Source organism: Rhinolophus sinicus, chromosome 17, assembly GCF_057876585.1.
Source record: "Rhinolophus sinicus isolate RSI-liver-muscle chromosome 17, RSI-T2T, whole genome shotgun sequence".
NCBI lineage: Eukaryota > Metazoa > Chordata > Mammalia > Chiroptera > Rhinolophidae > Rhinolophus > Rhinolophus sinicus.
Genome location: NC_142517.1, coordinates 49,901,892 through 49,928,443, shown reverse-complemented (window position 1 = coordinate 49,928,443; position 26,552 = coordinate 49,901,892). Strand labels below are relative to the sequence as shown.

The following is a 26,552-nucleotide window of genomic DNA, read 5'->3' as shown; positions in this document are numbered from 1 at the left end:
CTCACTGCACAGATATTCATTTGTGCCCATCACTCCCTTCTGCATGGTCTGCATGGAGAGTTTTCTCCTCGCTTAAGGCATAAGCAGTGTCATCTACACAGAAACCAATTTTTCATTTTCCTAATGGCTCATCTGGCATGAAAGTTCCAAGTGGCCAGAGGTCAGCAAGGCCATTTTGACCCTTAAATCCTGAAATACTGGAATGTTTTAGCCCAAATGTTTTTATTCTTTGCTGTATTTCTCCACCTCTCTGCTCTGGAACAGCAGCCTCCAGCACTTTACCCGCTGCCTCAGTGCCCCTGCCTTTCATTTAAAGTGAAAGAACTAGAGACAGCTCTCTTGATCTCCCAGAGGGCCAGAGTGTTCCTTCCAGAATCTATGAGAGCCACAAAAATGGGCACTGTCATTCAGTCCCCATCCCAAGATTTTATCAACAAGGATGTCCACGATCCCCAGAACCTGACCCCAGGACACCCACTAGTGAAGGTGGTCTCCTTCCTTTTCTCATGCCAGGATGTTCATCAGGCTTTAGCTGGTCACAAAGTGATCCTTCCCAACAGTTAAGAAGCCAGTAGCCATATTTTCCTGTAGCTGAGGAGGTTTCCACTCTACCCCAAAGCCCCTACTAGTCCTAATCCATGAATTACGCAAATCCTGGAAAACACACTCCTGAGGAGATTCATTCAGTCATTTGACTAACACTAAATCTTCAAATATATATTGAGCACCTCCTCTGTGCTAGGCATAGGACTGGTTTCTGGGAATAGGACCAACTGGGTTTCCAGGAGCTGGTGGAACTGTGTGGAACAGAGTCAGAAACAGATAATATGTAGCATTGTCTTTAGATGAGAGTCAGAGGAGGGTCACCTCACCAGTTTAGGAAGGCATTGGACCAAGGAGGTCAGGTAATAGTCTCTGGAGTAGATGAGCTTCAGCTGAGATTTAAAGGATGAATAGAAGTTTAGTGAAGAAGTGAGTGTGGATAATACATTCTAGGTAGAGGGAAGAGTGCAAGCAAAGGCTCAGAGGCAGTGCTTGTCTACAGGTTAATGTTGCTAGAGCAAAAACTGAGTTTGGAAGTGATGGTAGGTCAGTGGAAATACGGGCAGGAGGATGTTGTCTGTCAAATTAAAGAGTGTGGAACTTTTCTCATAGACAGTGGGGGGTGGGGCACTGAGAAATTAAGTGGGAACTGACATGGTCAGATTTTAACGTTAGACGACCCCTCTGGCTGCAGTGTTGGAAGGGGAGAAGAGAGGAAGCAGGGAACCTACAGGGAGACTGTCCTGGGAATTTATAAAGGCTAAAGTAGGTGGTTCAGATGGAGGGAGGGATAGTATCTGGAAAGAACTGGTAATTGAGTGGTTGTGAGGATAGTGAGAGAGAGGCAGAGGAACTAAGGGTAATTCCCAGGCTTCTGCCTTTGTGTTCCTGGGAGGATAGCAATTCCATTGACCATGAGAACTAAGGAACAGGAGCAAGAATGGGGTTAGATAGTGATTCAATTAAGGGCATATTACATTTGAGGTGTCAGTGAGAGCTCCAGATGGGAATGTAGTTGATAGATGAGCCTTGTGGCTAGAGAACCAGGTTAGGGGGTCATCGTGTAAGAGGTAGGTGAAACCACAACAGCTGAGGAGATCAGGGGAGAGTCAATTTTCGTGTGTTTCTTTTCTTTAATTTAAGATTTTTATTAAAAATATAGCTAACATACAATATTATATTAATTTCAGGTGTACACCATAGTTATTCAACATTTATGTACCTAAAGAAGTGATCACCATAAGTCCAGTAACCATCTGACACCGTACACAGTTATTACAATATTATTGACTATAATTCCTTATGCTATGCCTTACATCCCCATAACTGCTTTGTAACAACCTATTGTACTTCTTAATCGCCTCCACTTTTTTTCACCGACACTCCCAGGCCCCCTCCCATCTGGCCACCATCTTTTGGCTGTTCCACTTGGGTGTTCTATGCTGTATTGTCTTCCAAATCACTGATTCAATCCTCTGCTTCATCTAGTCTGCTGCTGATTCCTTCTCCAGCACTGAAATGCACTGAAATGAAGTGCTTTCTTCATCTCAGTTATTGTATTCTTCACTTTTGACTGGTTCTTTATTATGGTTTCTATGTCCTTTGTCATGCTTGCTCTCTCTTTGTTGAAGTTCTCACTAAGTTCCTTGAGCATCCTTATAACCATTGTTTTGAACTGTCTCTGGTAGGTTGCTTGCTTCTATTTTGTTTAGTTCTTTTTCTGGATTTTTCTCCTATTATTTCATCTGGGATGTATTTCTTTGTTTCCTCATTTTGGCTGCCTCTCTGTGTTTGTTTCTATGTAGTAGGTGGATCTGCTATGTCTCCCAGTCTTGGTCTGGTAGCCTCATGTAGTAGGTGTCCTGTGGGACCCAGTGGCACAGTCTCCCTGGTCACCTGCACCGGGTGCTCCAGGACTGTCCCTTGTGTGAGTCGTGTGTTGAGCCTGTTGTAGTTGAGCCTTGATTGCTATTGACACATCTGTGGGTGGGATTGACCCTCAGGCTGACTGGCTTTCTGGTTTGGCCACATCTACGGCTTATGGGCTGCTGTGCAGGAGGCTTACTCCACTGAGTTGGATTTGCCCCAATGGGTTCTGGTGCCTGTTGAGACCACCCTTTGTGTGTGCCACTTGTGGAGCTAATTGGCTGGTGCTCTGCTGTGGTCTGAAACCAACCTCCAAGTGTGTTGAATCTGGGGCCTGTTGGGAAGGGCTCCAGTGCAGGCCCAGGTCAGCCACTGCCTGTTACCAGCTGAGGGCTACCTGGTAGGAGCTACAAAGCGATCCTCAGCTGTTTGCTGCCTGTGCTAAACTTGAAGGAATGTGGGAGAAGCCACGCTGCAAACTGAGGACAGATGGCACCAGTACCAGGCCTGCGGTAACTGCAAAAAGCCAGGACACCCAGAGGCCTGCTGCTACCTACTGGCTCCCTTAAGGTTCAGCCCCTGATAAAGTCTCATGTGGCATGTGAGTTGGGTGTGGCAGGGTCTCAGGGAGTCACTAGAGTGGAAAGAGTTGTGGTCACCAGGTTAATGTAGACTGTGGTTTTGTGCCAGTGCTGAGCCTGGATTGACTCAGCAAAAGTCTCAGAGCTCACCAAGACCAGTTGCTGCCTGCCTGGGTCCTGTGGACTCCAATAGTTTTTAATGAAAGAGTGCAATGTGGGATGCACTGGCTGCTCACAGAGGAAGTGCCTCTGGCAGTTCATGAGTTGGATGAATCGGGTTCTCAGCTGAGTCAGCAGGGAGGAGAAGCAGAGCTCACCAGGCCAGTCAGAGTCAGATTTGGCCATAAGCGTAGGGGGAGGGCTCAACACAGGAAAGATGGCATCCGCCTGCTGGCTACATGGGAGAAGGACCCTTCAGCAGGAAAATGCTGACTGTCTTCCAGTCCTGACCCCCACCTCAGTGTCTGCTCCCCCTATGTCTCCGAGTCCCCCCAAGTCACCGACTCTCTGCTGGAGCCAAAGGCGAGCGAGAGAGTCTGTGCACAGGCCATTTAAGAAGATGCTTGCGCTTCCCGCAGCCTTCATGAATGGGTGGAATTCCCACTGTTTTTCACAGCCAGATGGTGTGGGGGCTCCTCTTCCTGGCACCAGTAACCTGCGCGGGGGACCCTGGTGTGGGAGGCTGAGGTCCTTCTCTCCTCCAGGGGGGAACCTCTGCAGCTAAGATATCCCTTCTATTCTCAATCTCCACAGGGAGGCTTGTGGCTCATTCCGTGTCTCTGCTCCTCCTACCAATCTCAACATGCCTTATTTATATTTTTAGTTATAGGTCTCCTGTTCAGCTAGACTTCAGATGGCTCTTCAGATTGATTGTTCTATAATTTAGTTGTAATTTTAATGTATTCAGGAAAGGATGTAGGCATAGTGTCTATCTACCCTGCCATCTTGGTTCTCTCTCATTTATCTTGATACATGTATTGCCAGTATCTGAAAGATCCATGTCAAAGAGATCAAGCATCTTTAAAAAGGGAAGGAAACGTCTCACAGCATTGAGAGTCTGGGCTTGGCAGGAGAGCTGTTCCAGTAGCCATTTGCTGACTCAGGTAGACCTATGTCCACTTCTGCCAGGTGAATGGTCAGGCATAGTGTTTGATACAGAAACGCTTATATTCCTCTTCCACATTTGAGCCTCACAAGTTCGTAAACTAGAACAATTGTTCTCAACTCTGATTAAACATTAAAATTACCTGGGGAGCTTTGCAAAACTAGCAGTTGTGGATCTCACTCATGGAGACACTGATTTAATTGGTCTGGTTTGGGGGCCTGGGACTGAGTAGTTTTTTTAAAGGTACTCAAGTGACACCATTGTTCAGTAGAGTTAAGAAACATTGCTAAACAAGAAGCTCCCTCAGTGATTCTTCAAATTACAGGATTTAAAATTCCTTAGCTCTTTTGGCCAATCTCCTATGAATGCATTACAATTTCTCTAAAAACCATCAAAGCATCAGAACCTACGCTGGACACTGCACTCTAGCCATGGTCTTGCTTGCACATTGTCTCTGTCTTTGCATTGTACAGATATTTCTCCCTCATGCCTGCAAGGATTATGGAAAACCTTGCCTAATATCCTGTGCTTACAACTACAATCTACAGTCTACAGTCTATATTTTTTCCTGAGTTACATAACTAACATATCAGTCAAAGTGACGTAAAAAACACCTGCTATGACTTCTGAGTGAAACTTGGTTAGTTCCAAGGGATCATTGCTTTCTCTTGTAAGTGCTCACAAAGCAATACACACACACAAACACACACACACAATGGGAAACATCTCAATCACATTAATTAATGCCTCCTCGAACGTGCCTTGACCAGCACACATTTCCCCAAAAATAAGATCTAGCCGGACAGTCAGCTCTAATGCATCTTTTGGAGCAAAAATTAATATAAGACGCAGTCTTATATTATATTATATAAGACCCAGTATTATATTATATTATATAAGACCCGGTCTTATATTTAGTAAAATAAGACTGAGTCTTACATTAATTTTTGCTCCAAAAGATGCATTAGAGCTGATTGTCTGGCTAGGTCTTATGTTTGAGGAAACACGGTAGCACTGGACCGTGGAACTCACTCTCAGTAAACACATGGTGGAAGTTCATGAAAACAATATTTAGCAATTCTAAAGAAGAGAGACATCTAAGAACATAAAAGTAATATCTCTATAAAATAGACACTGTAAAAAAAGAAAACTTTAAAAAAAATCTCCAAGTTATATTTACAGAGACTTAAGTAGACATAGCAGAAATTATCAAAAAGGAGCAATCTGAGATTAGGAAACTTTGCCTCCTTTAAAATGAAAAATATTTTGTGGAATTAAAATCATGTAATGGCAGCATAAATATTAGAACAATGCGGAAAACTAAAGATGACTGTGAATTCTCACAGTACTGATAGAAAACACATTAAGAAATGAAATAATGAGTGAAAAAATGGAGGCTACAATTCAGCACATTAAATCTAAAAAAGCAGGATTTTTGAGAAGAGGATAACATGGACAATGAATTATAATAAAAAAAATATAAAAATATTTTCCTGATTTCTGTTCAAAATAGTTCATTGTGTACCAGGAAAAATTAAAGATATATTCTGGTGAAAGTTATTAATTATAACAATAAAAAAAATCTGTTCATATACAATCAGAAAAACAGTATTTTATTTAAAAAAAAAGCATGTGTCAGACTTTCTGTAACACTAAATGTTAGAAGGAAGTTGATACATGGCTCTAGAATTTTGAGGTAATAAGATTATGACCTAGAATTCTGTATTCAGTAATATCTGAGTGGAAAAAAAAAAAAGGAAAGATTTTCTCAGACAAGAAAAGTACCCAGAAAGTAGATCACTGAAATCCTTTACTGAAAAAAGCATTTACTCAATATATTCTGATCAAAAGGAATATTAATGAACATTAAAAGTTGGGAATGGAAAAGATGTAATATTAAATTTAGGAGGTGAACAATGAAACCAGTCAAACATAGACTTAATGTTTAAATATTATTAATATAGTTATGAAACAATGCAACTGTCAAAAATCATTCTTAATAAAAAAGGTACATAAGAAATTCAATGAAAATAATCTGGATCTATAAACTCAGATTACTCCAGAAAAAACTCTTGAAGTGCTAAATTTCTCATCTTGTACTGTGAGAGACATTGATTTTTGTTTGTTTCTTTGTTGACCTAGATAGAGAAATATAAATTTAAATATGTTTTAAATGAGAAAAAGAATAGATGAACATAAAACTAGGAATATCATGTTTAACTTCAAAATTAGGAGGAAGATTGGAATGTTATACCCAAGATTAAAAACTAATAAAAGAGCAAGGGAACATTCAAAAAAGAAAGTATAAATTAAGATGATACAAAATGAGGTCAAGCATATTAGCACATTAAGTGTGAATGATTTAATTGTTTCTATTAAAAGAGAAAGAGACATGGATTGGGCAAAAACTAATTCTAGATGTATGCTGTTTTAAAGAAAATGGGACAGAAAGAAACAAAATGGGGAAAGAAAGGAAAGAATAGAGATATACCAGGAAAATGCAAACCAAAGAAAGAAGGGAGAGCAATATTAATATCAGACAAAGTAGAATTTAATGCAGGAAACCTTAAATTATGTATTAAATGTGACTACAAAGACATAATCCATTAGAAAACATAACATCCATGAATATTTTTATTCTGAATAACAAATGTCAAAATGTATCAAATGAAATTGTCAAAACACAGAGGAAAATAATGTATTTCTATCAATCTTCAGCATATTAAGTGACAAAAACAAATCCGTATATAAAGAATTTTAAGGCTATAAGGAACTTGATGTAATGAACATATACTGACGTCACATTCAAGCATGAATGAATGTATCTATTAAAATGCTTATGAAATATTGAGAAATTTTGATCACATTTAAAGAAAATTGTGGTACGTTCCAACAAGTAGAAATTGCCCTGCTAGTAAGAGAAGAATAAAACTGAAGCAGAGTAAGTCTAGGGTAATTTGTTCTAAAACCTCAGGGTAACCTGGGACCTATGCACATCCACCTGCTGCTATTAATTCAGCATTCAGGGAGAACAAGGCACAAGGCCTGTTATTTGACAAGCTTCGAGTCTATAGAATACTTCCTTCTTTAAGAATGAGTGGAGTAAAACAGTTAGGAGCTAAAGAAAGTGGAAGATGAGGGAGTACCAAATAGCATTCAGAATGAAAATGAATGAGCCCTTCCAGTTGGACCTAAAAGGACATTTTAGGAGACTGGAATCCTCTGAAGAGGGCAAGAAGCCATGACCTCTACAAGTCAGGAGAGAACCAGATAAAGCCAAGATGAAAGTAAAATATGGTATGCAAAGATATGAATGAGATATGGAAGGATTGCAAGGAAACTAAAACAGAGTAACAAAATTAAAACGTATTAGGTGAAACTAATGAACACAGTTTATTCTATAGAAAATCAAATTAAGTGTGTGGAGGAAGCAATGTCATAAAGGACAGGTAATTAGTACTAAAGCCAATTAGAAAAGAGATATCTAGATAATTATTGTAAACCCAGTTTCAAAACAATATGTAAAAGTAAAATTCAAGGAAAAGATGTGCATTGTTACAACAAATTATGAAACAGCAAACCTGAATTTGAAACCCCGGATTACATTTTTAAAAGCCTGAAAAGACTGGTGTTTGTCTGGAGTCTATACAAAAGAATAGGACAGTGAAAATAAAATATTCTGAGTTCCTTTGTTCAAGTATGAAAGAGCCATTTCATTCTTTTTTAAAAGATTTTTATTAAAATATAGCTAACATACAACATTATACTAGTTTCAGATGTACACCATAGTTATTCAACATTTATATACCTAAAGATGTGATCACCATGCAATCCCTTCACCTTTTTCACCACCACCCCCTCGCCGCCAACCCCCTCTGATCTGGCAACCATCAAAATGTTTTCTTTATCTATGAGTTTGCTTCAGTTTTATTTGTTTATTTTGTTCTTTAGATTCCACATATAAGTGAAATCACATTTCATCTGTCTTTCTTTGTCTGACACTCCACAGCACAATACCCTCTAGGTCCATCCATGCCACCCCAGATGGCAAGAACCCATTCCCTTCCCTGGCCAAGCAATATTTCACTGTGTATATCTATCACCTTCTCTTTATCCATTCTTCCATTAGTGGACACCCAGGCTGCCTCCACATCTTTGCCATTATAAACAATGCTGCAACGAACATATGGATGCACACATCCCCTCCAAGTAGCATTTTAGGTTTCTTTACATTAATACTCAGAAGTGGGATTACTGGGTCCTTCTTTATCTCTTGTTATATGCTTTGTCTTAAAGTCTATTTTGTCTGGTGTAAGTATTGCTACCCCAGGTCTTTTTGTTTACATTTTCATGAAATATCTTTTTCTATCCCTTTACTTTCAGTCTGTGTATGTCTTTCAATCTGAAGTGATTCTCTTATAGGCAGTGTATGTAAGGGTCTTGTTTTCTTATCCATTCAGCCATCCTATCTTTTGATTGGAGCATTTAATCCATTTACATTGAAAGTAATTGTTGATAGATACGTAGTTATTGCCGTGTTATCATTCATATTTTTGTTCTTTTTTTTTCGTATTAAAGAAGTCTCTCTAAGGGTGGCTGGTTAGCTCAGTTGGTTAGAGCATGGTTCTGATAACACCAAGGTTGCTGGTTCGATCCCCACGTGGGCCACTGTAAGCTGTGCCCTCCTTTAAAAAAAAATTATAACTTCCTATTTCATACTTAAAGGAAGAAAAATTATATTTAAAAAAAAGAAGTTCCTCTAAGATTCCTTGTAATACTGGTGGTGAAGTCCTTTAACTTTTTCTTGTCTGGGAAGCTCTCTATCTGTCCTTTGATTCTAAATGATAACTTTGATGGGTAGAGTAATGTTGGATGTAGATTGTTTTTCATCACTTTGAATATTTCCTGCCAATCCCTTGTGGCCTGCAAAGTTTCTGTTGAGAAATCAGTTGATTGTCTTATGGGAGTTCACTTGTAAGTAACCATCTGCTTTTCTCTTGCTGCTTTTAGGATTCTCTTTTCTTTTTTTTTCTTTTTTTAATTAAAGTTTATTGGGTTGACAATGGTTAGTAAAGTTACATAGGTTTCAAGTGTATAATTCTGTAATACATCATCTTTATATCACATTGTGTATTCACCTCCCAGAGTCAGTTCTCCTTCTATCACAATTTGTCTTTAACCTTTGCAATTTTAATCATAATGTGTCTTGTCTTGGTGTGGGCCTGTTTGGGTTTTGGGTTCATCTTGTTTGGGACTTCTTGAACTTGTGTGTCTATTTCTTTCAACAGGTTAGGAAACTTTTCATTCATTATTTCTTCAAATACATTCGAAATCCCTTGCTTTCTTTCCTCTCCTTCTAGTAACCCAATAATGAGAATGTTTTTACACTTGATGTTGATCTTAAACTCTCCTCATTTATTTTTTGGATTCTTTTTTCTTTTTGCTGTTCTGACTGGGTGTTTTCTGCTACCTTGTCTTCCAAATGGCTGATTCAGTTCTCTGCTTCATCTAGTGTATTGGTGATTCCTTCTATTACGTTCTTCATTTCAGTTATTTTTTACTTCAAATGGGTTCTTTTTTATGGTTTCTATGTCCTTTTTTATGTTTGTTATCTGTTTGTTGTAGTTCTCACTAAGTTCCTTGAGCATCCTTGTAACCATTGTCTTGAACTCTATCTCTGGTAGGTTGCTTGCTTCTATTTTGTTTAGTTCTTTTTCTGGATTTTTCTCCTGTTCTTTCATCTGGGATGTATTTCTTTGTTTCCTCATTTTGGCTGCCTCTCTGTGTTTGTTTCTATGTAGTAGGTGGATCTGCTATGTCTCCCAGTCTTGACCTGGTGGCCTTATGTAGTAGGTGCCTTGTGGGGCCCAGTGGCACAGTCTCCCCTGGTCACCTGCACAGGGTGCTCCAGGAATGTCCCTTGTGTGGGTTGTGTGTGCCCTCCTGTTATAGTTGAGATTTGGTTAGGACCAGGGTTGCTTCCATATCTTGGGTATTGTAAATAATACTGCAATGAACATAGGGGTGCATATATTTTTTTGAATTCGTGTTTTTGTTTTCTTTGACTAAATACCCAGAAGTGAAATTATTGGATTGTTGAATCACTTTTAATAATTTATATTTTCTCAAACATTTTCCATTTCATCTAGGCTCTCAAATACCGTGCTGTAAAGTAAAATATCTTATTCTCTCATAATTTAATAAAATCTCTTGCATTTTAGTTGCACATACTTTTTCATTTGTAATATTTCTGGTTCTCCTTCTCCTCATCTTCTTTTTTCTCCTCCTCCTTTATCTCTATCTCCCCTCAAAGAATTGTCTATTTTATTGTTTTTTTTCCAACAACAACAAAAAGAGTTTTGATTTTATTTACTAACTGTTCAGTTGTTTTGTTTTGAGTGCTAGCTCATTACTTTCTGCTTTTGTCTTTAGTACTGCTTTCCTCAGATTTATTTAGATTTCTTCCTTTTTCTAGATTCTTGAGGCAGGGGCCTAGTTCATTTTTTTTTTTTTTTCATCTTTCTTGTTTTTTAAGAAATTCATTTAAGGCTAAAAGTTTTCTTTAAGCATTGCTATTACCAAATTGCACATTTACTAGATATGTAACAATTTCATATTTTCATTTTCTTTTTAAATAAGAAGTTACTTAAGAATATGTGGGGGTTTTTTTAAAAAGAAAATCATATTGTTGCAGATCAGATTTTCTGGGACACAGATTCTGAGTTGGAGATTATAGTGCATGATTATTAGCAGTTTTAAAGGGACTGCTCTTGGGATCACCACTTGTGGAAGGGAAGGGACAGAGCAGGATTTAGCAAAGGGAGAAGTTGAACTGGGATGGTCCTGCTGAGTTGTTCTCATTTGGGGTGAGGAGACCAGGCCTTTATACTCCTCCTTTCTGTGTCATTTAGTAATTGGATGTGGGTTGCCCAGGAAGGGAGCATGACCTTGAACAAGGCAGCTCTTTCCAGCTAAGGCAATATCTGGAAAGGGATGACAGCAGACAGTTGTCTGCCAGCAGCATTACCAAGCATCAGGGGGGGAATAAATCCTTCTTTCCAGAGGGTCTGGTTGGCACAGTTCAGCAACTACTACAAATACTTATAGTTTAATATTTTAACTAACTTTTGGTTGTTGATGTTTAATCTGTGTAGGAAACTTCCCTGTGAATTCAAATAATTTTTTTTTTTTACTGAGTTACAATGACTTTAGAGTATTTAACTATATACACATAGCAAAATATATTTAATTATCCTATCTTGTGAGGCATTTAAATTGTTTGGAATTTTTTGCTATTATAAACAATGCTGCCACAAATATCCTTGGAGTTGAAATCTTGTAGAAGTAATAATATGGGCTGCCAGTTGGCTCAGTAGGTTAGAGCTCAGTGCTCATAACACCAAGGTCGCCGGTTTGATCCCCACATGGGCCACTGTGAGCTGTGCCCTCCACAACTAGATTGAAAACAAATATTTGATTTGGAGCTGATGGGTCCTGGAAAAATGCACTGTTCCCCAATAGTCCCTAATAAAAATTTTAAAAAGAAGAAGAAGAAGTAATAATAGTCACAGAACTAGTGCTGTTACTGTCCATAGTTACTTTCTTAAGATAAACTTATAGAAGTAAAATTACATGGAAATGTACATTTGGAGGCTATCAAGACATAGTGCTGTTTTAGCTAATTTACTTCCACATCAGCAGTGTTGGAGAGTTTCTGTTTCCTTGCTTTCTTACGAACAAGGATATTACCTATTTTTAATTGTCAACAGTTTGATAAGGTAGCAATAATATCTTACTATTGTTTCTATCCAATGGTGTATGATTTAAATGAGTATGAAATGATCTTTCCCAGCCTAAAATGATGGCACCAGATCCTATGTGACAAGAGCAAAGAGTTGATGTCTAACATTTCTGGAGGGAAAATGGAGTAACTCTGAGAAGGAAACTTAAATATTACTCCACTCTCTGCATTTATCAAATGAGGAACTTGCGGTCTAGAGAGTGAAAATGACTTACTCAAAGTCTCCTACCCACTAAACATCAGAACCAGAAAATGGATGTATCTTACCAGTTTCCCAAACCCCATCAAGCCGTGTTGTCTCTGAAACTGGAGTTGATGACCCCCCTATGAAATATTTTAGATTTTGTACTTTATTCAAATCAGAATGTTTAAAAATTATTATAAATACATCTATGTTTTCCTGATGAGTGTCTTATGCCAAGTACTGCCACGTGGTCTCAGTGCCCCTGTCATCTTTGTGTCATCTGGCATAATGGTAAAGAACACCTCCAGAGTCAGGTTATCTGGGTTTGAAGCCTGAATCCAGTTAATAGTTATGGAAACCAAGTTACTGAACCCTCTGTGCTTCAGTTTCCTCATCTTTAAAATGAGCATATATTTATATCTACCTAAGGTTGTTATAAGTGGTTTACCAGATAATTCATGTAAATTTCTTAGGACAATCTGGCATGTTGTAAAGATTAGCTATTATTAATGAGTTTTTCCAACAGGGCCCTAGACACCTCTGGGGTGGAGGGAACCATCCAGGGACACATTGTCTGAGGATTGAACGAGGTGTAAGCGCCCCTGGGTGCTGTTGTCCATGGTGCTGAACCATTGTTGCATGACTGCCCGTTAGGACTTGTTGGTTCTCTGGAATTAGTGGAGGAAGAGGCACGTGACTGCCCAGAACCCTCCACAAATTAAATTCTGCGCTCCTGGAATGAGCCAGAAAAATCAATCCTCAGGCAGTTTACAATCATTCCTAGGTCTGAAAACCAGCACAGATACTGGAGGGAGTATGGACTTTGAATGGGAGACATGGGATTGAATGATGGCTCAGTTGCCTGCAAGGAGTCTGATTCTAGGTATTTTGGCATAGTAATGACAACCTTAAGAGATTATTTTGAGAATTATTTTAATGAAGAATAGGTAGTAGACTCTAAGTAAATGATAGCTATTATTTATATTGTTATGAGAAGCAGAAGTGGAGGAAGGGAAAATAAAGGAGGCTTAGAGAATGAGAGATCAGAGGGTGTCAGAGGAGAGAGGGGAGAGGGAGATTGAAGTAGAGCATGCTCATGGGCCAGCTCACCACACGTTCCTCCTGGTCCAGAGGAACTTACCAACCTTAATGTGATTTCTTTTCACACACTGTTCCAAACTTGAATGTTTTCTCTTTGGTGTGGTTTTCTTGTGGTTATTGTACACACACACACACACACACACGCACACACCACACTCCTGTAACCACAATATCTGGTACATTTACAGTGCTTTCTTTTTCTAGACCTGCCCAAGTCCCATGCCATGCCTTGTGGTGTCTTTTCCCTGACAATTCTGTTTCTGACATGGAAATGATGAGCTGCGGCATGAATAGAGCTGCAGTTTTCTCACCTCAGATTTTTCTGTTTGTTTGTTTTTGTCCCTTTACAGTGGGAACTCCTATTATCTGTTCTGTTCCTTCCTGAGATTATATACAAAGGGTTCCAAAAAAAAATGCATACACATTTTAAGAAAGGAAAAACTGTATTAAAATTGTAATAGTCAATATATACCGATAACAAAAGATGAATACAAGTCATGTATACATTTTTGGGGGGGCACCCCCAGTATTTGGCACAAAATGTCACAGGAGGAGAATGAAACATAGATCCAGACTGTAAAAGAAGGAGAATTCTGCAGGGAATATAAGTCATAACATGAGAATTTCAGGAGCTAGGCAGGTTGACAGGCCATCACGGGCCTCTGGCTTCCCCGTAATGTTTCCTTGCCTCAGGAAAATGGAGCTGATGTGGGGAGATCCAGAATCTGTCTGCCTTAGGGCCCCCGTAAGGAAAAGAAATAGCTCCCAGGCAGGCATTCCAAGCTTCTCTTCTTAGTCTTGCCCCTTACATTCATGTAAAGCAGTGGTTACAAAACACTGGCATGGGTCAGAATCTCCAGGGCTCTTTAAAACAGATTGCCGAGCCACCCTGAATTTCTATAGGTCTGGGGTAGGTACCAAGAATTTGCTGTTCTTACATGCTCCCGGGTGATGCCAGTGTTGCCAGTGTGAGGACCACACTTCAAGAACAACTGATAAAGGAAATTTTACTTGCTGTGACTCTCATATCATAAACTTTCTACAAATAATTCTCATCATTCTCATAACAGCCCTGTGAGACATGTGTTATTATTATTCCCATTTAGAGATGAAGAACAACTTGTTTAATGTCTCATAATTATAAGTGGTAGAGCCAAGATTTGAATTCTGGTCTCTGAATTCCAGTGCCAGACTTGTGCTTGATGCTTTGGGCAGAAGACTCCCTGACACTGGAGATGAGTCATTTTCCCCAGTAAGTAATTTCATGGAGGAGGCCTCCCCTCACAGTCCTTTCCCAGCATCAGCCCCTCAACTTTGAATCCAGAATCAGACGTTGGTGTTGCAATTTACAACCCCCTTTCTTTAGCTTCTCCTCTGTAGCAAAGTGGAGTGGCAAAGCAGAGTGAACAATCTCCCATATTTTCAAAACAGTTAGAGGTGGCCTCAGGGAAAGAGCAAATTTTTTTTGAAGTTGCCTATGTTACTTCACACTTCCTATTTTGCATTCCATTCTGTGTTTATGTTTAATATAATGTAGATTTTTTTCCCCTCAAATTACTGGTTTTCCAGGAGCATGCCATGCTTTTCTCTCTGGCCTCCAATTTACCTTCCAGTTTGAGGTTGAGGGTTTAGGCTCTCCAGAGTTGTCTTATTGGTGTAGATATCAGCACCCAGCACAGGGCCTGGCCCTGACGTATTCAATACTTACTCGTCCAGAGGTATTACGGTGAAAGGAAAGACAGTGAGCTTTGGAACTAAACAGACTTAGGTTAGAATAACCGTTCTGTCTCTTACTGTTGGGTGAACCTTGGAAAATTACTCTGGGGCTGTTTTTACAACTGCAAAATGGGCATAAAAAAATGCCTTCTTCGTGTGGTTTGGTGACTATTACAGATGAAGTGTGCAAAGCACCAGATGTGTTATAGTCTATAAATGGAGGTTGCTGCTCTGGCTTTTTACTATAATAATTTGTTGAATGGGTGGATAGATAAATAAATGAATGACCCACACTCAAGCTGTGATGCCCCTTAGCTGTAAACACTCCCCAGCTTGACACTGCCTGCCTATGCCAAAGACGGCCCCCTCAGGTAGCAGGTTTCAGCTTCTCCCAGGAGCCTAAACGCCTCTTCTGTTAGTAGGTACCAGCCCTCCTGTCCCCACCTCCACCCCCAGCCACTAACACACACACACACACACACACACACACACACACACACACGAGCAGCTCTGTTCAGCCTGACACATTCATAGCTGTCCAAGAGCAGGGATTCTTATGTTTGCTCCCAGGCCACTAATGGAATGCGAAGTCCTCAAAGGGAAGTCCTCTCTGAATTCCTATGGGTAGCACGTAATTCCAAGACTTTTATTTTTATGTTTGTATAAGGACTATATGCTGGTAATTTACTAAGTGAGTTATTAGGAATTACTCATATTTGCTATTCATAAACTCAAATTAGCCCGTTAGTGAGTTCCCCAGGGGCTCTAATCCAGTTATCTTGTGAAGTCAAGCGGCCTCTAAATGCCCAGACTACTGCCTCCGCATTCAGCCAGATGCTTAGAATCCTGTGACCTGGACGAAAGTCAGGTTGTTAATCATTGCAGTGTTAGACTTGTTTTGAGTTGGTTGTGGTGTTCAACTACTGCTCTTCTTGCTTTTTAATTAGAAATTATAGTTCATTTGACTTCATCATTATCATATTAGTTTGTGGAGGGTATTTGGTTAACCCAATAGCAGGCAATGATACATATTTGCATCAGGTATTTTAGGCCTCTAATTTTCCAATTACTAGATTTTAAGACATGAACAAATTGTGGTTAAAGCATGAATCATGCATATTCTCTTGCTAAACAGATACATATGTAATCTAACCCCAAATGTGCTTATGTAGTTGTTTTAGTTATTTATGACTGCATAACTAACTACCCCAAAACTTAGTGGCTCAATAATCATTTTATTATTCCACATGATTCTGTGCATCAAGGAATCAAGCATGGCTCTACAGGGACAGTTCATCTCCACTCAGCACCATGTCTACTAAGGCTGTAAAATCCAAAAGGGCTCCTTGTCTTCAGGTCCAGCGTCTCAGTTAGGATGGCTGAAATGACTGAGTGCTGGCTGGAAAGGCTTGATTGGGATCTTACAGTGGGGCTTCAGTTGTCATCATCAGCTGGGTTGGTCAGTTCTCCTCCAAGTAATGGTAAGCCTCGCTCTGTCCATGTGGTCCCTCTGTGATGTCCCCAGCAAGGTGGCTGAACTTTTGCATGGCAATTAGATGCTCCCAAGAACACAAAAGTGGGAGGTGTCAGGCCTTCTTAAGGCTTAGGCTTGACATTGGCACAATGTCACTTCTACTGCATTCTCGTAGTTAAAGCAAGTCATAGGCACATCCAGTCTTAAGGGAAAGGGACTAAAATGGGCGTGCATATCAGGAGGCATGGTTTCTGGGGGACCGCCAGTATAACAGACTACCACAAGAGTGACAATTCATGATGAATTCAAGTAACCTAAATAATTCCCAACATGTGATCAGATTAAACATAAAAGGGACCATTATGTTTATAGATTATAGTTTATAGGTACGAGGTGTGATCAAAAACTATGGTGAATGTTTAAATTTTACACAATTTATTACAGTAAAAGGCACATTGCCATTAACCCCCCTCGAAATACCCATTGGGATAAGTGTGTTTGAAGTGAGGGGGAGTATTTTGAGGGAAATTAATGGCAATGTGCCTTTTACTGTAATAAATTGTGTAAAATTTAAACATTCACCATAGTTTTTTATCATACCTCGTAACTATCTTAATAAATGTGTGCACTGATTCATATGTTTTTTAGTATAAAATAAATGACTCATAAAGGACATTATCAACAATTTTATGCCAACTTGTGTCTTTTGTTCCTCTCCAACTCTTTGTTACCACCCAGTTCTTTTTCTACTGGGACATGCAAACAAGTGTGGTAGAATTATCTGCTCCACGCAAATGGTCTCTGTCAAAAAAGGTTGAGAACCGCCATTCTAGTGGTCAAGAAATGAACCCTTAAAAATCTTGTAGCAGCTGGAGCTACAAAGCAGACAGGATACTGTTTCCACCCTGAAGGAGCTCAGAGTCTCACCGGGAAGGCTGGCAAGTACACCGCAGTGTGGTCTGTGAGATCTTGGAGAAAAGCCCAAGGAGCTATGAGAACATAGAAGATATGCCCCGTCCAGTCCAAGTAATTAGAGGGAATGTCTTAGAGTAGGTGACGCTGGAACTGCACTCCAAAGGCTACATAGGAGTCACAGAGTTGAAGAAGTATTAGCAGGAACAAAAGCCCAGAGATGGGGCAGTCATCCAGATAGGACTCTTACAAGGCTGGGAAAAGAGGGGGGTTTTTATCTTTCTAGCTTTTAGCCACTCTTCCCAGATAAAAATATACTCCTTATGGGTTTGTTTTAAATCATCAGATGAATAAAAATAAGTTTCCCCCAATCTGGTGCCATATTCATGAATTAATGTTTTCATGAGAGCAAAGAGGAGATGAAGAGGTGTTTTTTCCTGGGTAATTGGCTATGGCTGATTCATTCAAATGAATAGAGACCTGAGGTGCAATTCAATACCCATTGAATTTGCCGTCTTCCTTCTGACGAGATTTCCATGCTGACATCTGTTCAGAACAAATAGAGTTGGATCCAGTATATGAAATTACAGAGCTAGAAAATAAGTTGGAAACTACTATTCCCACCCTCTCATTTTATAGACAAGGAAACTGAGGCCTGGGAAGCTGAAGCTATTGGTGAGAGTGGAATAGCTGTAGGGACATAAAACACCCTCCTCCCATCCAAACTTGACAATATCCAATCTGAATGTTATTTAGAAAACCCTATCACATTTTTTTTTTCCTGTCAAGAAAGATGTTCATGGTGGTAATAAGAAGACTGTTCATATTGTAAAGAGCACCCAAGATGGGAGCGATGAGGCAGCCTACTGAAAGGGAAGTGCTGGGTGATGTCAGCAGCAGCAAGTCCTCTTGTACAACAGCTGTCATTTCTCTCAAAGGGCAGAAAACCAGAGGGGGCCATCATGTGGGAGCATGGTCAGCAGTTACCATCTGGAGAGTCCGGCAGTGTTTCAAGCCCCTAACTTTTCCTGATGGAAATAAAGAATGGTGCAGCTCCATCCACCAGGAAGCCAAGCGCTGAGCTATAAAGGAACAATAGTGATAATAACATGAATATTTGTGGAGTTATTGCGACATACACCTCTTACCTTGTTACTCCTCCTCAGCTCCTTCAGGAATCTTTTTCCATTTCCCTGTGCCTGCTTCAGACACATTAGATGGCCCCATACTTCCCTGTACGTATCTGTACCACTACTCTTACCAGCTTGTATGTTTGTTCTCAGTCAGGTACCACAATAGAGAAATATAGAGGATCTAGGTGTTCTATAGGAACACAGCTGGGAGAACAGCTTAGTTGGCTCAAAGAGTTAAAAAACAAACAAAAAAAAGCTATAGAAAAGTGAAACCAGATATACAAGCAGTGATTTGCTATGGGAAGTAAGGAGTGAAGGGCATTCCAGGTGGATTAAATGCATGGTGTGTTTGTCAGTTCATTAACTAAGGTTTATGAGGCCCTACTGTGTGCGAGGCACATTGCCAAGTGCTAAGAATAGACAATAGGTTAATTTAGCTAGAATGTGAAGCATGTGGGACAGGAGATAATTAAGGTGAGGATGAGGAGATGAGTTATACTGTGGGTAAAGAATCTTATGGAACTGGCTGAAGAGCCTGCTCTTTATCCTGGAGTCCAAGAGAGGCCTTTGAAGGGTTCAAGCAAGTAAGTGATGGAGTCAAATTTGGTTCTAAATGAAGAATATCTCTATGAACAGATACAGAGTGATTCATAGCATACATGGTTAAGTGAAAAAAACAGACGTATGAGAGACAGTCCACAATGTGCTACCTTTTGTGTAAGAAAGAAAGGGAAATAAGAAAATATTCATGTATCTGCTCACTGATACAAAAATAAACACAGAAAAGATAAACTAGAAACTATAAGGAGTGCGTGGGAATAGATGGAAGGAAGGAGCTGGGAACAGAGTAAAAGGAATGGAGAAAAAAAAGGAATGGGGAAAGTATACCTTTTTATAAAGTTCTGACTTTTGGAACCATACTAAAAAAAGAATTATTAAGAATGAAGAAAAAAACCCTCAGTGAAATGCAAACAGAAATGACTAGGTATGGGAAAGAAGTAACCTAAGTAATTTTTGAAAACAGTATTTTGAGGATATGCTGAAGACAAAAGAACTATAAATAAATCTTCAGCTCTGTTTTATTTTTCACAGCAATGCGGCTAGCAGTTCTGAAACAACTTTCTGTATATTTCAGGATTGAGCAAATAAGTATTTTGTAGATAATGAAAACAAAGTTTTTTGGAGAAGGCAGTTTAAAAAATATGGAAGAAGAGGAAGGCTACAATTGACCAAGTAGTTTGGAATGTATTTGGAAGTATGAGTATGAACTTAGAGTATTTATTTAACATAGATAAATAGATGACAGATGGATGGATGGATGGATGGATGGATGGATGGATGGATGGATGGATAGATAGATAGATAGATAGATAGATAGATAGATAGATAGATTAGATAGCTGGACAGAGATTAGATGTGTGTGTCTACATGCTTGTATTTCCTAGCTCTGTCCCTGATAGGAACTAGAAGCAATGACACCCCAGTAGAAATGAGAACAACTAATGCTCAAACTTTTGTTTCAATTACCACTCTCCACTAAAAGGAATCAGGGCTTTGGGGAAATGACTGATTTCAGAACTAGGACTGAGGAAGTACAGGATAAGCCTGAAACATTTTGTGGTACCAGAAAATAAAGATGTGCTCAAAGGATGATGGGACTATTTCTAAAGAACAAGGAACCACTTTGAATGAGCTTTCACTGACCAAAGTTGGGACAATTCAAGAATCAAAACAAATAATAATAGTAATGGATTATAACACATTGAATAAAATAAGAATCCATTAATTTAAATAAATACATATTATATCTAAATACAAATCCAGGGCCGGCCCGGTGGCTCAGGCTGTTGGAGCTCCATGCTCCTAACTCCAAAGGCTGCCGGTGGGCTCTCAACCACAAGGTTGCCGGTTCAACTCCTCTGAATCCCGCACGGGATGGTGGGCTCGGCCCCCTGCAACTAAGATTGAACACGGCACCTTGAGCTGAGCTGCCTCCCGGATGGCTCAGTTGGTTGGAGTGCGGGCTCTCAACCACGAGGTTGCCAGTTCGATTCCTCGAGTCCCGCAAGGGATAGTGGACAGTGCCCCCTGCCACTAAGATTGAACATGGCACCTTGAGCTGAGCTGCCACTGAGCTCCCAGATGGCTCAGTTGTTGGAGCGCATCCTCTCAGCCACAAGGTTGCAGGTTCGACTCCCGCAAGGGATGGTGGGCTGCGCCCCCTGCAACTAGCAATGGCAACTGGACCTGGAGCTGAGCTGCGCCCTCCATAACTGAGATTGAAAGGACAACAACTTGACTTGGAAAAAAAGTCCTGGAAGTACACACTGTACCCCAATAAAGTCCTGTTCCTCTGAAAAAAAAATACAAATCCATTTATGCTTACTTAGGTATTTATTATGTATATGTTTTATATATTTATTTATGCTATATGTAGTATAAATAGTAAAAATAAATGTATATAAATAAACTGATAAAAAAGAAATAAAGGTAAAAGGAAAGCTCTTCCTTATAGTATAATCCCAACTAATAGATATAGAAGGAACGATAGAATTAGAAATTCACTGTCACAATAATAATTCCAGCAAGAATCTTCCGTGGATACTAAAACTAGTAGGTAGAAGTTTGATGAATAATTACAAAATCATGACCTGGAGCAGGATAAGATAAAGTTTAGAAATCGATGGCACAACTATCCTACTGCTGTCCGGTGGATGTTAAAGTCAAGCTGCTGTTGTATTTGCAATAGCATGGTAGTAATTATTTGTGGAGTGCCCACTGTGCCATAGGCATTGAGCTAGGTAGGGTTTGGGGTGGGGTTTTTTGCATATATTAACTCTCTTAATCCTAACACTAACTCAGTGAGATTTTTATTAGTATTTCCATTTTTGAGATGAAGAAACCAAGGTTCAAGAAATGAAAAACTTGTCTCCAGTCAAATAGCTGGTAAGAGGCAGAGCCAGGATTCAGGTCCAATGCTTTCGGTTCCATGGTGTTTTATCATGCACTGTGTCTGTGGGTCCTCTCAGAGCTCTATGCTTCTGAAAGTATGCAGAATGATATGATCAGAGGCATTCTTTTAAAAAAAACATTTTTATTAAAATATAGCTAACATACAATATTACATTAGTTTCAGGGGTACACAATAGTTATTCAACATTTATATACCTAAAGAAGTGATCACCATGATAAATCCAGCAACCATCTGACACAGTACTATGCTATTGCAATATTCTTGACTATATTCCCTAAGCTGTATATTATATCCCCATGACTTATTTGTTTTATACCTGGAAATTTGAACCCCTTATTCCCCTTATATTCCCCCCCTTTTTAATTTTTAAATTACAGTTGAAAATCAATATTGTTTTATATTAATTTCAGGTATACAGCATAATGGTTAGACATTTATATAATTTAAGAAGTGATCCCCCTGACTAGTCTAGTACCCACTTAGCACTATACGTAGTTATTACCATATTATTGTTTATATACCCTATGCTTTACTTTGCATACCCATGATTATTTTGTAACTACAAATTGGTACTTCTTAATGTCTTCACCTTTTCCACCCTGCCCCCAACCCTCCTCCCGTCTATCATCCTGATAAATCTAGTGCCCATCTGACACCATACATACTAATATAGTTATTACAATATTATTGACTATATTTCTTATGGTATACCCTACATCCCCATGACTACTTTGTAGTAACCAATTTGTAGTTCTTAATCCCTTCACCTTTTTCACCAATCTCCAATCCCCCACCCTGTCTGGCAACCATAAAAATGTTCTCTGTATCTATGAGTTTGTTTCTGTTTTGTTTGTTTATCTCGTTCCTTAGATTCCACATAAGCAAAATCATATTGCATCTGTCTTTCTCTGACATACTCCACTCAGCACAATACCCTACAGGTCCATCCATGCCACCACAGATGACAAGAACCCATTCCCTTCTCTGGCCAACCAATATTCCATTGTATATTCCATTGTGGAGGCTGCCTCCACATCTTGGACATTGTAAACAATGGTGTAATGAACATATGGATGCAGTGTTTTGGATTTCTTTGGATAAATACCCTGAAGTGGGATTACTGGGTCCTTCTTTGTCTCTTTTTGTAGCCTTTAGCATCTGTTTTGTTTGGTGTAAGTATTACTACCCCAGCTTTTTTGTTTGTTTCCATTTTCATGAAATATTTTTTTATCTGAAGTGAGTCACTTGCAGGCAGCATATGTAAGAGTCTTGTTTCCTTATTCATTCATTCAGCCACCCTATCTTTTGATTGGAGCATTTAATCCATTTACATTGAAAGTAATTGTTGATAGATATGTAGTTATTGCCATTTTATTATTCATACTTTTGATGTGTTTGTGTGTTTTGTGTGTGTGTCTTAAAGAAGTCCCCCTAACATTCCTTATTATTCTGGTTTGGTGTTGATGAACTCCATTAGCTTTTTGCTTTCCAGGAACCTCTTTATCTGGTACCTATTCTAAATGATTGCTTTGCTGTGTAGAGTAACCTTGGTTGTAGGTCCTTGCTTTTCAACACTTTGAATATTTTCTTCCAATCTCTCCTGGCCTGCAAAGTTTCTATGTAGAAATAGGCTGACAGTCTTATGTGAGCTCCCTTATGGGTAACTAATTGCTTCTCTCTTGTTCCTTTTAAGATTTTCTCTTTCTCTTTAACCTTTGGCATTTGAATTATGATGTCTTGATATGGGCCTCTTTGGTTCATCTTGTTTGGGACTCTCTGAGCTTCCTGGGCTTGCATATTTATTTCTTTCACCAGGTTAGGGAAATTTTCTTTCATTATTTCTTCCAATAGGCTTTCAATTTTTTACTCTCTCTCTCTTCTGTTTCTGCTACCCCAATGATGCGAATGTTGGTATGTTTGATGTTGTCTCAGAGGCCCCTTAAACTACCCGCATTTTTTTTATTCTGGTTTGTTTGTTTGTTTTGCTGTTCTGTTTGGGTATTTTTTGCTACCTTATCTTCTAAATCACTTATTCAGTCCTCTGCTTCATCTAATCTACTGTTGATTCCCTCTAATGTATTCTTCATTTCAGTTATTGCATTTTTATTTCTGACTGGTTCTTTTTTATGTTTTCTATCTTTATTTTTATGTTTCATATCTCTTTGTTGAAGTTCTCCCTGGGTTCATTGAGCATCCTTATAACCAGTGTTTTGAACTCTGCGTCTGGGAGATTGCTTTTCTTCATTTTGTTTGATTCTTTATCTGAAGCTTTATTTTGTTCTTTCATCTGGGACATGTTTTTTTGTCTCTCCATTTTGTCTGCCTGGGTTAGTTTCTGTCTATGTCTCCCAGTTTAGTAGAGTGGCCATATATAGTAGGTGTACTGTGGGTTTCAGTGACACAACCTTCCTTGTCACCTGAGTTGGGTATTCCAGGTGTGTCCCTTGTGTGGGTTGTGTGCGCCCTCCTGTTGTAGTTGAGCCTTAGTTACTGTGGCATGTGTGGGATTGACCCTTGGGCTGATTCATTGTGAAGACTGGCAGTAACTACAGTCTGAGGAGCTGTTGTGCTGGGGCTGACCCTATGGAGCAGGACTCGCTTTAGCAGGGGTCTGATGCCTGTCCAGTGTGCCCTTTGGGTGTGTCATCCCTGGAGGTGGCCAGGTGTTTCTCAGGCTAAGTTCAAAGCTGACCACTGGGCCAGCTCTGAGGTCTCAGGCCAAGTTCAGCCACGGCCTATGCCCTGCTTGGGGCTACCTGGCACAAAGCAATCCACAGATGGCCACCACGCATACTGGGCTTGGAGGTGCCTTGTAAATCCAAGCCACAAACCAAGGCTGACTGTTGCTAGTGCCTGGCTTAGGGCTGCTCAGCCAGAGGTACGGGACACGCTGAAGCCAGATGCTGCTTGTTAGGGTTTTGTGAACCTTTGAGAGATTTTTGGAAAGTCTGCAGCATGAGCCAAGGCAGACTATTGTACAGAAAAGCCACTGGAAATAGCTTAGGTGGGCTCGAAAGTTGGTTGGAGCCAGGAATCAGGGCAAACAAATGGTGTTAGCCAGATTGATGGAGACTCAGATATGGAGACTGCCTGCGTTTATGCCAGGACAAGGGAGGGCTCAACAAAGAAACAATGGCTTCTTCCAGCTCCTTTGTCCTGGAGAAAGTTGCCCCTCTGGCCCTTGCACTGAAGCCAGACAATTCAGTTTCTCCTTATATGACCCTGGCACCTTTCGAGTTGCTGCCCCAGTGCTGGAGCCCAGAGCAAGTGAGTCCATCAGTGAGTAAGTCTGTGTGCAGGTCCTTTAAGAGGAGTGTCTGGGACTAGCAGCCGTCCTGGTCTCACACAATCTCTGCTGGTTTTCAGAGCTAGAATTTATGGGGACTTCTCTCCCCAACACTGAAACCCTAGGCTGGGGAGCCTGGTGTGAGACTGTGACCCCTTGCTTCTCTTGGGGGTGTAGGGGACCTCTACAGCCAAGGTATCCCTCCCAATTTTTAATGGTCAAACGTGAGTGTGGAACCAGCCTGTTCCACGTCTCCTTCCCTCCTACCAGTCTCAAGGTGGCTTCTTCTGTATGTCCTTAGTTGTAGAGCTTCAGTTCAGCTAGACTTCAGGTGATTGTCAATGATGGTTCTGCTGTAGTTTAGCTGTAATTTTGAAATGGTCATGAGAGGAGGTAATCACAGTTAACCTACTCCACCATCTTGACCGGATCTCCAGAGAGGCATTCTTATCCAAAAACTTTGAAGGTTCCCTCTTTCTCCTTACTATATCCACTAAACATCTTGCCTCAGTTTTCTCATCTAAAAATAGAGAAAAGAATGCTTACTTTACATGGTTGTCATGAGGACTAAATTATATATATATATGTAAAGCACACAGCACAGGGTAAAATAAGTGTCTGGCAGCAGTGGTAATACCAGTTGTAATGTTGAATTCCCCAGTATGATGGAAAATGTTTTTAAAGTTCACCCTTGCTTTTTGACTGAATTGGCAATCAGTCAATCAGGCCAGATCATAAAGACTTTGTGTATCATGGAATAAGATTTCATCTTATTCTGTAGGCAATAGAAATCAGTGAAGAGTTTTATTACCAAGAGAAATATGATCTGGCAGGCAATTTAGAATGGACCAAAGGGAAGAGAGCAAAACCCAAGGAAGGGGAAACAGCAGGGGGCTGTTGTCAGAGACCAGGTGAGAGAAGAATGAAGGTCTGAGTTGATGAACTGACTGGTGTGATGGAGAGGAGGGAACACGCAATGGACACACTCTAGGACTGGTGCTTGATTTTGGCAGAAGAGAAAGGGGGAGGTGCTCAGGGTGAGCCTCAGGCTTCTCGCCCAAGTATTGGCTCCTCTCAGGGCACACCCAGAACGCAGAGGAGAGGCAGGTTGAGGGTATGGGAAGGTGCCAGTTTGGGGTAGTTTGGGACATATAAGGGAGTCACAGTGACAGTTAGATATTCAGATCTGGGTTGAGGCAAGGGCTCAGGGCTGGAACAGCATGCCTGGCAGTCATTGAAGATGTGGAAGTGGGTAAGAGCCCTCAGAGAAGGGATGTACACTGAGGAGAGGGCTCAGGATAGGATTCTGGAAACATCAGTATTTAATGATGGCAAAAGAAGAGGCAGAAGGCGACTGTGGAATAACACTCAGAAAGATAAGAGTCTCAAGAGAGTTGTTTCCTGTCATGGCAAAGGCTTCAGAGAGAGCAAATGAAGTAAGGGAGGCCTGCAAGGTACCCGTTAGATTTGACAGTTAGTCACTGGGAACCTTGGCAACAGCAGGAGCCAAGGGGTAGAATCCAGTTGGATTCAGGAGAGAATTGGACTTTTTAAGGAGAGAAGCCAGGACTTGGATGTTCCCAGGGATTCAGGCATCTCATTCCCTTGCCATGCATTCCCACCTATTGTTGGAGAGCTCTGGTTGGTGGAAGGTCTTCCTTACAGAGCCCAAATCTCTCTCCAGCATTTCCCCTCAGCTCTCATTCAGCCTTGCAGGTCCACAGCAGCCCAGTCTATACACTGCAAAGAACTGTCCAAATCTGCCTCCTCACTGGGTTGTCTCTTCCAGCCCCTCTGCCATTCCATATGCTCCAAGCTCCCCAGACGTGCCTTAAAGGCTGGCTCTCCACAATGAATCCTGTTTTATTGAAACTGG

The 26,552-nt window shown here is 40.3% G+C and overlaps 1 protein-coding gene across 10 annotated transcripts in view; it reads left to right on the top strand.

The window, feature by feature from the left end:
* The window catches only part of DGKG (diacylglycerol kinase gamma), a 197,702-nt gene that overhangs the window by 7,203 nt on the left and 163,947 nt on the right, over window positions 1-26,552 (top strand). The gene's annotated exons all lie outside the window — the stretch shown is intronic.